The 12,617-nt window shown below is 38.2% G+C and overlaps 2 non-coding genes across 2 annotated transcripts; one reads left to right on the top strand and one right to left on the bottom strand.

The window, feature by feature from the left end:
* Positions 1–4,510: 4,510 nt before the first annotated feature.
* Positions 4,511–4,676, bottom strand: LOC135707648 (U1 spliceosomal RNA). Its single transcript, XR_010518250.1, has one exon. It is a non-coding gene; the product is annotated as a U1 spliceosomal RNA (small nuclear RNA).
* Positions 4,677–5,108: 432 nt separating this feature from the next.
* LOC135707641 (U1 spliceosomal RNA) lies at positions 5,109–5,274 on the top strand. The gene has a single exon (XR_010518244.1). It is a non-coding gene; the product is annotated as a U1 spliceosomal RNA (small nuclear RNA).
* The last annotated feature ends 7,343 nt before the right edge of the window (positions 5,275–12,617 follow it).

Here is a 12,617-nt window from a genome sequence, read left to right as displayed (position 1 = left end):
TGCGAGAGATCCTTGTTCTCGTGATGAATGCGCAAGATTTTATCACGCACGAGCTGTTATTTCGACTCCATTTCCGCGAGTTTTGATCACAGGACTTTAAAACTTGCAGGATGTAAATAATGCACTATGAACTAAATCCACCCACATTTTCATTAAATTCTACCCAACAGTTAAAAAGTTAGAGCAATTTCATAGTGTGGCAATTTCATCGTGGACACCCTTTAGTTTAATATTTCAAATAAAAGCTTTCTATAGAAATAATATAGCAGCTGGACTAATAATTCAAACAACATCTCCTCACTAACAAATGAACGGAAAAAGTGGATATTAAATATTTATACTACAACAATTTTTGTTTAAAATTTCATATAGAGTACCCTCCCCCCGATTTCTAACTATGCTTATGAGATTGAGCAAATATGTTTGAAGAATTCATCCTGAACATACCAAATCGATAAGATAAGAAACTCCGAAGTTATTTCAGTTAGAGACTTTACTTCTATTGATAAGAGTGAGGGGGTTGGGGTATATTATTAACCCCCCCCCCCTCTCAAACTACACATATGAGATAGAGCAATTGTTTTTGAATAATTCATAAGAAACTCCGAAAATATTTCAGTTTGGAATCTGACTCCCATTGGTACACCAGCAGTGTTGGCAGAAAAAGGGATTTTTGGTGTTTAATTCAAATCATAAATATTTGAATAGTTATAACTTTTTTTTAGATACATTATAGCCTCAAACTTCCTTTGGCAAAGTTGTTAGGCACTTCCTGGAATATATTTATACATACTTAGTTGCACGGTTCATGCCAAATTGTGTTCTCTAGAGATAACAATGCAAAAAAGTTGATTTTTCCATACTAATCTCCATACAAATTTCAAACGCAATGCGGAATGCCGAGTTACAACCAATCGACCCCAAATTTTGCACAGTTGTTTGGGATCCCAAATGAAATCAAAAAAAGGTTGTTCTCGATTGGTGAGGTAAAGTTTGCGTTTTTCCATATAACGATGACCCACTCTAGTGTGTACTCTTTATACCCGTACGTACAAGCACAAACGAAGTGACAGACGGAGCGGCTCGAAAACTTTGGTCACTAAACTGCTATTTCAATTTTTCAGTGTACCACATGGCAACACCACTACTACTGGATTGTACTAGCATTTTCACCATATGTATTAGAATGTTTTGGTTCTATCTCTTTCACTCTACTCAAAACTGAAATGCATAAAAAAAATGACAAAATGATACACTCTTTGCACACTGTCAAAGAATCATTGTACACAAAATCAACTTTGTTCAAATCAAAACAAAAAAACTAACCCATCTGGTGGATGATGGCACAAGCTTCCAAGAAAATTCTATTACAGTGAACCACATTATTTTAATGGATTTCTTCGCCAGTTAGTCGTCTGTCACTTCGTTTGTGGTACAAGCCAACAGGGAACTATGCAAGATGATGATGTAGTAGAGAAGGAACATTGTCGTTGTGCTCACTCAAACATGGATTTCCTGTGCACACAACCTGGTCTATACGAGGTGTGGAGATCTAGCCCTGGCGTATGTGTTGGTAGAGGGAAAAATGTAAACTTTGCGGGAGATGATGGTGATGACGTCATAACACTAGAAAGGAAATTTCCGAATTTAGAAGTAAAACAAATCCTAGCTATTTTTGCATGATGATTTTGCTTGATTGTATTCTTTTGTAAAGTCGCCGCGAAATATCAGCTGGCAATTTTTATTTTATGATAACTCCTTACTTGAAAACAAGCAAAAATTCACAAACAGGCTGCTATTTAATGGTATACATTCATAAATTTTGGGAACATACATAGATAATATTATTCATATTAATTTTCCTATGCAAGCGCCAATCAAAACAAACGCTATGACGTCGCTACAAGGGTGATTGAGTGAACGAAATAAACGAATCGTGCGAAGCGGAATGAAAGCCGAGTGAAAAACGAAGCGCACCAATACATTCAGGCCTCAATTTCCACACCTTGTGTAGACCAGGTTGCAGTGCATTGATTTTTCAATGTCTCCGCATAAACTGAAACAACAGTTTAAGAAATAGAAGTACAGAAGTAAAAATAGAATAGCAGACAATATTTTTTAATATTCTTAAGAAAAGAAAATTTGTATATGTATTTGTGATGTAGATCGATTAATGAAAATAAATAAATAAACAGTTAGATACAAAGGGAGGAAATAGAATCCCATTCAAATCACTTCAGGAGTCCGGCAAGTCTGTCTCTCATCTAGGTCCCCTTTTGTTTATACTATTTGTAAATGACATATCCTTCATTCTTGAAAACATAAAAGTTTCAGTTTATACCGACAACATGACGCTCTTTTTTGAAATAAGGAACAAGGAAGACATCAGGACATTCCAGAATGAAATACACATGTTCTATATTTGGTGCAACAAAAGCATTTTACAGTTGAACGTAAAAAATAGTTATTAGTAGAAATTAAAAGCACACCATATATTACAATCTTTTTAGGAAATCAGCAGGATGAAAAGTGTGAAAGAGATAGGGATTTAGGAGTTATCATAGATTCCAAACTAACATTCAGTGATCATTATAATACAATCATCAACAGAGCATACAACATGCTTGTCTTTATTAAACGATTTAGCTATAATTTTCATGATCCGGACACAATAAAAAGCGCTGTACATTGCCTATGTGATATCAATACATGTACTGGAATATCGCAGCATAGTTTAGTCACCTTCTTCAATAACGCACGAAAAACGAATAGAATCGGTACAAAAGCCATTCTTATTGTTTGCACTTCGTAAATTAGGCTGGACAAGATTACTTCTTCTGTGTTTTGAAGTACGGTGCAATGCAGAATGATGCAAAATTTGAAATTTTCGCTCCACAGTGCTCAAACGGTTCCAAATTGGGTCCTGCTTAGCCTCCCAAAATTTGAACTACTTTAGTAAGAAACTGACTTGGCACAAACCATTCCAAGTTTATACGGGAATTACTATGGTAAAACTTATGTTTTTGTTTATATTTATCTAACAATTCACCACATCACTGTGCTTTTAAAAATGATAGCAGTAATTGTAGCAAATTTTCTCAGCTACAACTTTGTTCTAAACCACTTTTCAATCAAATGCAGGGAACAAAAGTTATTATTGATTCAAGTCACTGATGTCTTATGATTATGCTCATTCAACTGTTCAGCATGCAACATTGGTGTTTCTGGTGAGAAGAATAGGGCACAAATATCACGGCTACTATGTCACACTGCAGAATACAGTGTTGCCTGCAGAACAGCTGCTTGATCATGCCATAAGATTATCAATCTCTTAAACAATATTTAATTTGACATTTAGGGCCTGTTCATAAACTACGTAGACAGTTTTTTTGGGATTATTGACCCCCCCCCCTCCCCCTGCGTAGACAATTGTCCATACAAAAAAATTAAAATTTGTATGGGCCGTGGATAATTCTCAACCCCCCCCCCCCTAAACTGTCTACGTAGTTTATGGACAGCCCCTTAGCTGAAAAACGATGTTCCGCAAAGTTGTAGCTTAGAAAAATTCCTGTAAGAATAGTTATAGAACTTTTTGAAAAAGCAATATGGAAAATGGGTAGAAGACAATGAACAAAAAGTTTGGTTTTCTCATAGTAATTTCCATATAAACTCCGAATGATTTGTGCCAAGACAGTTTCTTACCAAATGAGTTTAAATTTTGGGAGCCTAATCAGGACTTGATTTGAAGCCGTTTGAGCACTGTGGAGCGAAAATTTCAAATATTGCATCAGTCTAACGGTGCATGCTCATCATCATTCAAACATTAAAAGGGCGTCGTGAATATGCAATGGTCTCATTTATAAACGATATCCTTTCGCATCGTATTGATTCTGTAGAACTCTTATCAAAATTAAATGTTTATGTACCTTCTCGAGAACTGCGCAATCGGGATATTTTGTTTTTACAAACCACCATCATACAAATTATGCTAAATTTGGACCTTTAAATCAAGTTATAGCTTCTTACAACAAGCATTGCGAAACTATTGACTTTACAGTGACAGAAACCTAATTAAAACATCATTTCAATTTAAGTCGTAATTTTAACACGTATCACGCTGAATTTATTTAATGTCTGTATTTATTAATTATAATTTAAAAAAAAAACATAGATTGTAAATATTATTGTAAAAAACGATCTAAATCTAATTGACGCCAATAAATAAATAAATATACAAAACCTGACAACAAAGTTCTTTCGCACCGAATAGTAAATACTGCTAGTGGCAGTGACGAGCGACCTTTTTCAATCAATATCATGCTCATTGTTCGCACAGGTATTTTATTGCACGCAATCTGATCTGCACTCCAGACGGCGCATTTATTACGTGCAAAATCTTATGCTGACGGACGTTTATAGTGACACTGGAATGTCATTTTTAAAACCATCTCCCACCGTTCCGCAAAGACTTCTCTTTTCTAGCATCTTGCAAAATAGTTTATGAATAAGATCGGGATGTGCGCGAACGCACTTCCCGGCTACCAAAAATTACACACACGAGATATCCACTTGAGGGATATTCGCAGGGGTCAACCCAGCACGGATGTGCAATGGCCGGGTCTCAACCTGGGGGAACCGCCTTGTTGATCACGGTAACCCCTGTGCCAGGTAAGTATGCTTTTCGGTGGTGCGATAGAAGGACCTCTTTCATGAGGTAGTTGTTCTTCTAACGATTCATTTCCCTCCACCTGAGTGTGCTCATTGGTGCTCAGGTAATTCCCTTGCATATACGTCCAGTTTTATTTGAGAAGCTCCTTCCCCTTCAATTTTAGCTAAAAATTAAACACTACAAATTCTCAGACTACAGGTACAAATCGAAATCAAATGGGAAGTTCTGCTCGTTTTATAAACTTCTTAACAGTGTGATTATTTTCTTATATGATCAACATTTCTTGATTTCTTGATCTTGATTTCTTATTGGCCATGAATGTCTTTTACTATGAAGCTTTCAATACATTATCCCTTCTTGCCATATTTCGATAATACAAACATCACCAAACTAACGTTCCCTTTACGATTGAAATCTTTACACCGCACTACCGAAAAGCATACTTACCTGGCACAGGGGTTACCGTGATCAACAAGGCGGTTCCTCCAGGTTGAGACCCGGCCATTGCACATCCGTGCTGGGTTGACCCCTGCGAATATCCCTCAAGTGGATATCTTGTGTGTGTTATTTTTGGTAGTCGGGAAGTGCGTTCGCGCGCATCCCGATCGTAATCACACAATTAAATAAAAGTACATGGTATTATGTGGTAGGGTTGCCAAATTGATATCAGTGTTCACTCAGAAAAATCTTTTCATCTTCGTTTGTTCTACAAAAAATCTTTGATAATATATGTATTAATGGTGTATGGAAGAAAACAAATAAATATATTCGTACAAAATTGATTAAGGGATTTTTTATTGCACTATGCTTCTAATAAAAAGAAAACAGAAAAAAATATGAATTTAATATTAACGTTGCAAAAGAGAATGCGTCTCAGACAGATTTCATACTCCCTTTTTATGCCAAGGCCAAGGGGGGAAGTGACTGTCAAATACGAACAATCGTCCCCTACCTCGCATAACTGGTTCCAAACGACAACAAGCCATAAGCAACGATAGTTTGTTGATGTTTGGAACCAAATTCACATATGAAAAATCAATGAGCGTAAACAGGCGAGGCCCAGTGAATTTATCGTCTCTTTCGTTCTCCGGCTGTTTAAACGGATGACGGAGTTGGACGTTACACTCGTATAACCTTTTAAAAAGCAGGAGAATGAAAGAGGCCAAGGCAAATAAAATCGTCACACTTAGAAATAACTAATTTTACACGTGACGAAATCTATCTTTGACAGAAAGAATTAGACGTAAACAAATATGCCATGTAAAATTAAGTGCTCCAAGACTGAAAAGTTCGTTGCTCGACGAAGAGTTTGTTTGATTGAGTTAAATTTCGCGTCTGTTATGACTCAATTTTATGTCAATATTGACGCTCGTGTATTTCAGTCTCAGACTAGGTCTCCGAGCATATTTACATTATTTTTTCGAAGTGTGTTTATTATATATATAAAAAATAATTTTTGTCTGTCTGTCTGACCCTTATAAGCTCGGAAACTACTGAACGGATCGGCGTGAAAATTTTTATGCAGGGGTTTCGGGGCCGGTAAAGGTTCTTATGATGGATCAAGACCCCTCCTCCTCTGTAAGGATGGGCTCCCATACAAATGAAACAGAAAAATATAGCATGCTTTTTTTAATCGGCGCATAAACTCAAGCGAATATTGAATCCCCAGCAAGGCCGGGCACACTCAGCTAGTAGGTATATAAGCAAAGTTGGGTAATTTATCAAATCAGGCATTGCTTTTGGAATATTTAAGCCTAATTTAAAGCTGCAAGTCAAAATTTTAATAAATATATGTATAACCTGTTCTAAACCTAAAAATATGTGAACTGTGAATACATATTCTTGGCTAGGAAAACTCCGAAAAATCTATAGAAATACAGATTATTCTATAGTTCTGGCAACCCTGGTATGTGGTAAAATGGGAAAAGGTAATAAATATTGTACACCATCCCTTTTCACGGTTCTTATGTCCGACTGCAGGTAATAAATGCCCTGTCTGGGGTAGACCTGTAAGCTGGTCCTTTCATCGGCGGCGGCGGCGGCGGCGTAGAAACCATTTGACGTGGTGGCGTGATGCCGTTGACTTTGATCGGCGGTGGCGTGCATCGCCGTATCACCAACAATCAATTCGAAACTAACGATTTTATATTGGCTCACTACTTGACTAGCCTATTGGTCCCAAGCATATCGATTAACGTATCCCATTCTAGTATAAATTCCAGTACTACACTATGTTTGTTTTGATTCGCTATGAAAGTTTGACAGACAAAATGAGGGGTTTGTGGATTTTCCAATGTTTCGAGAAGTGCATCGATTAGCTTGGGACCGAAGATAGTACCAGAGCTGAGCCAACAATTTAACCCCTTTTTTTCGGAACCTTCTGGTCTTATACCCCGTTCACATTACAGCGTATATCACGTGATATACGCTGTCTTGCAATGAGCACTCATACATCTAGTTTTCACTGGAAATCCTATGTATGAGTGCTCATTGCAAGACAGCCTATATTACGTGATATAAGCTGTAATGTGAACGGGGTATTAGAGTTACCTCTATGGTATCACTATGGTGATTGTCAAAATGTCTTATTTTAAAGTTGAATTTAAACCAAAATATTGTATTACTGTATGTGTGACTTGTAACAGATAACTCCATATTGAATTTGTTACTGAAAACATCATCAAAACATTCTGGAACAGTATCGGAACTATTTCCTAAGGTAGTTAAAATCATCGCGGATTAAATAGCATATCAGCATATAGCAGTAGAGATGATCAGGTACGGGTATTTTTACCCGTAACCCGAACCATAACCGTTTTTGACGGAAAGGCAAATTAATAAATTTTCGCGGTCGGGTCGGATACGGGTAACAACACACGTGGAATCTCGCGTGGAATAGTCGGGTACGGGTATTTCTTGCATCTTATCCTTTTAAGAAAGTCATGATTTTGAGTATCAAAATAAGTTTTTTGTTGAATTTATTCAACAAATAACACATCATATGCCTTGGCAAAAACAGATACCTTAAAAAAAAGTGTTCATTGAATCAGAAACCATACCCGTACCCGTCAGGAATTTAGAAAACTAAATTTTCGAGTTCTGAACACGTACCACATTTCGGGTTCGGATCGGGCACTGGTTCTCGAAAATTTTATGAATCGGGTACGAGTCGGGTTTGGGTATTAAAATTACATACCCGACCATTCATATTATTCAGTTATGACTGTTTCACCAAACCGATGATGGTTGTTTAGTCAAGAAAATCTTACTGGATTGAATTTTTTTCGACTTCCATGACCATAGAGTGGAAGTGCTTGAAACTTCGGTACCTGCGGAAACAATGAACCGATTAAAAACATCAGGTCTATAATAAGAAAATAATGTCCTTTTTAGTACCGTGGACCCCCGTTAACATGAACGACGCTACGTGCAAATTACCGGAAATTATTTTTAATTTGAAGTTCTAGTAACAGTAACCCTATGACCATCAGGGAAGGTAGTCTCTGGTAGCATTATTTGCTGTTTTGTTTTGTTTCTGCCTTCCGTTTAGCATAATTTCATTTCGTTTTTCTCCATTCCATCTGCTAGATCTGCAGATTAGTACTAAGATTAGAAACGGTCATTGTACCGGGAGTCCACGGTATTATTTTTTGAAGCTTTGACCTTGTTTGTGTTTTATTATTGGTTGGCGAGAAATGTGTCTTTCAAAATTTAAAAGTTAAAAAAACATTACATTGACGGCGTATCAAAAACCATCACGACGCTATCAAAATTGTCGGCGGCGGCGGCATGTGAAAGGTGCAGGCGACGGCGGTGGCGGCGTGGCGGCGTTCAGGACTAGTCTAGGGCAAGTATGCTTGAAAGAAAATAAAAATAAAATTGAGAACAATGAAAGTGCTATTGAAGAGAATACGGGCTGTTGGGTATCATTGCCTCCAATAGAGCTATGCAGATTTGTAGCTCAGTGTGTAACCCTTGCTTCAGCACAAATGATTCCACTGGTTTGGAATAGGTAATCCGTTTTGGAAAGAAAAGTGATAGAACAAAAGTTGTTTGATCTATAGTTTTGGTAAGAAGCAATAGCTTTTATTGTAAACTGTTTGAAGATGAATGACAGTTGTAACCGACACGATGTTAATAATAATTTCACCATCACCTTTGGTAGCCTAGATAGGAAAGAGCGTTCCATTGGAAACTTGAAAATCAAGGAGACGCTTGGTTCTTGTCTCGACCAAAGAGTTCAAGTTAAAATAGATACAATTGCAACACAGCAGCAGGTATCAATCATGTTGAAAGAGCTGTGATTTTCAGGATGTACATTAAAGGTTTTGATTTTGACGTAGGATTACGTCTTTAGGCAACATATTGGGGGTGCAATTTCAAATAATAAAATTGACCGCGTCACGAAAAGTGGTCAGGATTTGACCACTTATAGCTCTGTCAATAGCGGATGGATATTAATTCTAAACAAGCCAATCGATTGAACACTTTATCAATTTTCAAAAGGTCACTATTGCAAATTGCACGAATGTGCAACTGTTGCTATAATAATGAAAATTATTACCGATGACTGCGAAAAGCGCTTTCCCTAACACAGATTTAAAAATCGAATTCACTCCAGTCTCACCGAACGGTGTTTATTCAATCAACGCGTGTGGTGTGTGGTGGTGTCCAGTGGTCATCATAAGCAGCAGCAGCAGTGCTTTCGGCACGTGGCGTTGTAGATTGTTCTCCAATACACGACGAAAAGCTGTCCGCAAGCGTGCGCTGCAGCCCACTGAGCGGTCCATTCGCCAAAGAAGGAGAAAGAAGTTGCACCGCTACCCGAGCAAAGCTGAAGATCAAATTGAAATCAAAATTTGCTGTTATGATGTAACTTATTTTGAATACTCCAGTTGATCTCATTTTGGTTGACTTAACGGTTAACACAGCAAAAATGAGAGCAAAATTTTACACTGTTGAAGCAAACGGAAAACTAATCCTGCTTTCAATGAAATCAATTTGATGACTGATTTTGCATTCATAATGTTTAACTGAATACGGGCCTGGAGTGAATGGTTACCATTCATGTTTCTCAAGCTGAAAGACTTGGGCTCCAATATCACCCCGGGCAAGTCACGAATGACCTAAAATGTGTCAAACAAATCAAATAAACAATAATCATTAGTTCAACGACAGATGAATTTCAATTAAATTTTAAACAAGACGTAAAAAGCGGAACTTCAAGTTATGTTGCTTTCATTTAAAAAGTCTTGACTGCATAATGAAAGCACAATATGATATCAGACTTATGTCGCAACATTTGAAATCAAAATGAGTTTTCATTATGATAGGAACTGCACACTTGCTCGTCCAAGCTCATGACACATCGATCTCAGAACCGAAGGACATCGCCGACGAATTAGGAAAATATTTTGCCGGCCTGTCTGCTGTCAGTGGGTACGACAGCGATTTCGTCCAGCGCGTCAAACCTTCCACAAGCAGCATTCGCGACTTGCGAATTCCACCCGATGTTCCTGCTCTCCAGATCAACGAAGCTCTTACATTCCGGGAATGTACTTAAGGAAGCCCAGGACAACGGTCACCATGCGAAGTTAGTCTCCCTTGATATTTAAAGGCGTTCAACAGGACATGGACAAGTGGTGTTATCAGGCAGCTCATCGGCTGGGGCCTGGAAGGTCACATCACACATTTTGTACGGAATTTCCTCCTTGATCGTACCTTCCAGGTGACCGTCGGGAACACTCGCTCGGATCCGTTCCCCGAAGAAACTGGAGTGCCTCAGGGGTCCGTCATAGGGGTAACGCTATTCCTGGTGGCAATCAACGGGGTATTCAGCCGATAGCCCGAGAACGTACACGTAATCGTTTATACTGACGACATACTCATCGTCGTAACGGGACGAACGACTAAGTGGACCAGGAACATAGCTCAAAGCTCTGGACATTAATAAAAACTTAAATAATTCCATGCAACATGATGAAAATTTCATAACTATCATACATGTGTTGGTGCCCAGACCACTGAGAATGTGTGCGAAAACTCTGATATAAGTTACCTTCTCTTTAAGGTAGGTACTTTGAGTCGTGCAGATCAACATGCACGTGCAATGATAACTGATAGAGAAAGGAAATTATTTGGTCAAATTCTATAAGTCCAGTGTCATTCCGGAGGAGTTGGGGTGTACTCTGAAAGCGGTGCCCCGCGACGTTAGAATGGAATGCTTCTGTACCATGGTATGGAAGATGACCTCATAAATCTCTACTTATGTGATGGTAATTACAATTTCATCTTTTTACATTGTCGGGAAGTCCGCCTTGCTCTTGGATCAGGAAAGCAACCCGAAACGACTGCCTAGATGAAGCTTCTGATCAACGAGCTGATATCCTTCTTCAATAGCAACAGTGTCAACTGGGCAGTTTAGAACACCGAATATGCCAGAGTTCGAACGATTTCGGGCCTTCAAAGCAAACCGGATTGAACATTTAATGTTGGGGGGCGTTGCTGCAGCAAAATAAGAATATCTCAACTACCAACCGGTCGGCACATTCTTTGTTTGTAAGTACGTATCTATCGCTTGTAGGGACGCAGATAGGACTACCCGAAAACTCATGCTCAATCACCGAATGAAACAACAGATGGCCAAAATCGATCGATATGTTGCTAGCCATCAATATTCTCAACTTAGCAACCTTTGAAATGTGTTGGTTGATGACAGGCGGTAACAAGTCAATTCAAACTTTGCAAGTGGCACAAGCAAATCAATTATCTGATAAAATAGCTGATAAATCAAGTTCGTCCTGTGCAAATCCTTCGGAAATACTAGAGTATGGGTAAGTTTACTCAATTTGAATAGTGGTTGAACTGTTTTGTTGCATAATTATTTTTCTCAGTTATTCTTAAGGTATATAAAACTGTAAGTCCGTTCTAACTTTGTAAAATCCGTTACCACTAGGTGAAGCCCAACCCCCCTCAATATTCAAACCAATCCAAATCCGGAGCAGTGCCACTTGACGGTGGGAGAGAAGGAAACCAATCCGCTGATCATTATTTACCAGCACCCGGATATGAGCGTCGTGAACATCCTGAAGAATAGAACCACCCCAAGCGTACAGCCGGGTAGATTACAGTGCCGATGGAGAGCTACTGATCTCTCAGGAATGCGATCCAGACATGCTGATCGTGTGGAACTGGCGAGATGTGGCAATAATTCTACGATGCAAATCGTTTCACCGTCGGTTGCTGGGCAGCTCACGTCCTGCGGTAAGTACCACAAATCACACGTTACTTTCACGTGTACGCATAGTTAATTAATTTTTCTTCAAAATCACGTGAAATGTTCCTTCGATTTGGCAAGTAATGCTCTCTCCTTAAATTGATCTATTCCTTACTCGATGTCTCCAAAAATTGTATGCATCGCTTCTTCTAACTGCATCTGGATGTTTCTTCCGATGTAATTTGAAAGATTCTTCAGACTTGCCCGGAAGTACTTTCTTCTGATTTTTTCAAGAAGGCTCTTCCAATATTCCTCGCAAATATTCGCCATCTTTCCAAGGATCAGTTTTAATGGATCATTGGAATTCCAGGGTGGATTTTCATTTTGAAATTCCTAGTATTTTCCCGGTTCTGATTTCAGTTTTTATTATTCAGTAAAAACGGACGAATTTAATGATCACATTGCAACAAAACATGATCAAATACACATTTCGAAGTTTTGTGTGAGACAATTTTATTTAAAATAAGTAAAACTATAGAAAGTACCTTTTATAGTAGAAAGTAAAATGAATCAGTCAGTTCGACGTTTTAGTCAACTGGAAGTGATCCTTACTATTAAAAAAAAATGTTTTACAAACTCGTAGCGTAGACAATGATAAAGTCACGCAGAAAGTTCACACAGTTTGTTCCGCGGCAAGTGTTTGCAGTTTTTGTAAACAAAACAAATAACGTT

This window comes from Ochlerotatus camptorhynchus, unplaced genomic scaffold, assembly GCF_037179485.1.
Source record: "Ochlerotatus camptorhynchus isolate MF236.1 unplaced genomic scaffold, CSIRO-AGI_Acam_v1.1 ptg000314l, whole genome shotgun sequence".
Lineage (NCBI taxonomy): Eukaryota > Metazoa > Arthropoda > Insecta > Diptera > Culicidae > Ochlerotatus > Ochlerotatus camptorhynchus.
This window is presented reverse-complemented; position numbering and strand designations above follow the sequence as displayed.